Raw genomic sequence first — 1,682 nt, forward strand, 5'->3', positions numbered from 1 at the left:
TGATTGCGTCATCACTTACGTAGACTAGAGAGGCAGTTTTTTTATCCACCTATGGTTTAGCACTGGAAATAAAATGAATATTTACAATTTGATGTATAATGCCGTTAACTCATATGAATAATAGCCTTTTTTAAAGTTATTTAAAAAATAGTTATTCAAATAATGAAATGAACAAAGGAGGGCATTGATCATTCTTGCCTAACGCCTATACTGCCGAATGTTTAGGTTGTTATTGTCTCCTTCCTGGATGGGGAAGACCAGGTATTGGTCCAGAGAGAGGTTGGGTGACAGGTATTGGTCCAGAGAGAGGTTGGGTGACCAGGTATTGGTTCAGAGAGAGGTTGGGTGACCAGGTATTGGTTCAGAGAGAGGTTGGGTGACCAGGTATTGGTCCAGAGAGAGGTTGGGTGACCAGGTATTGGTTCAGAGAGAGGTTGGGTGAACAGGTATTGGTTCAGAGAGAGGTTGGGTGACCAGGTATTGGTCCAGAGAGAGGTTGGGTGACCAGGTATTGGTCCAGAGAGAGGTTGGGTGACCAGGTATTGGTCCAGAGGTTGGGTGACCAGGTTGGGTGACCAGGTATTGGTCCAGAGAGAGGTTGGGTGACCAGGTATTGGTCCAGAGAGAGGTTGGGTGATGATTGGTCCAGAGGTCCAGAGAGAGGTTGGGTGACCAGGTATTGGTCCAGAGAGAGGTTGGGTGACCAGGTATTGGTCAGAGAGAGGTTGGGTGACCAGGTATTGGTTCAGAGAGAGGTTGGGTGACCAGGTATTGGTCCAGAGAGAGGTTGGGTGACCAGGTATTGGTGAGAGAGGTTGGGTGACCAGGTATTGGTTCAGAGAGAGGTTGGGTGACCAGGTATTGGTTCAGAGAGAGGTTGGGTGACCAGGTATTGGTTTGGGTGACCAGGTATTGGTCAGAGAGAGGTTGGGTGACCAGGTATTGGTCCAGAGAGACCAGGTATTGGTTCAGAGAGAGGTGACCAGGTATTGGTTCAGAGAGAGGTTGGGTGACCAGGTATTTCAGAGTTCCAGATATTGGTTCAGAGAGTTGGGTGACCAGGCATTGGTTCAGAGACCAGATATTGGTTGGGTGACCAGAGTATTGGTTCAGAGAGAGGTTGGGTGACTTGTGTCGAGCACATTTTGTGAAGACAACAACCTCACAGAAGATGCACCATATCCATCAAACCTACCATATTTCCTGGTTTATTACAGACAAACCTACCATATTTCCTGGTTTATTACAGACAGAACTGTCATATACCTTACAGCGAGTGCCTTCAGAACGTCTTCACACCCCTTCACTTGTTCCACATCTTGTTGTGTTACAGCCTGAATTCAAAATGGATTTATGTATAATAATATCTCATATTGACAAAGTGAAAAGATGGGGTTTTAGATGTTTTTTTCTTCTTCTCCAAATGTATTGAAAATGAAATACTGAAACATCTAATTTACATATACTACCATTCAAAAGTTTGGGGTAAGTTAGAAATGTCCTTGTTTTTGAAAGAAAAGCACATTTTTTTTGTCCATTAAAATAACATCGAATTGATCAGAAATACAGTGTAGACATTGTTAATGTTATAAATGACTTTTGCGGCTGGAAACAGCTGATTTTAATGGACCTGATTTTTTCTTTGTAACAGCTGATTTTAATGGGCCTCTGTTCTGTACGTC

The sequence above is a fragment of the Oncorhynchus gorbuscha genome, unplaced genomic scaffold (genome assembly GCF_021184085.1).
Source record: "Oncorhynchus gorbuscha isolate QuinsamMale2020 ecotype Even-year unplaced genomic scaffold, OgorEven_v1.0 Un_scaffold_934, whole genome shotgun sequence".
Classification (NCBI taxonomy): Eukaryota; Metazoa; Chordata; class Actinopteri; order Salmoniformes; family Salmonidae; genus Oncorhynchus; species Oncorhynchus gorbuscha.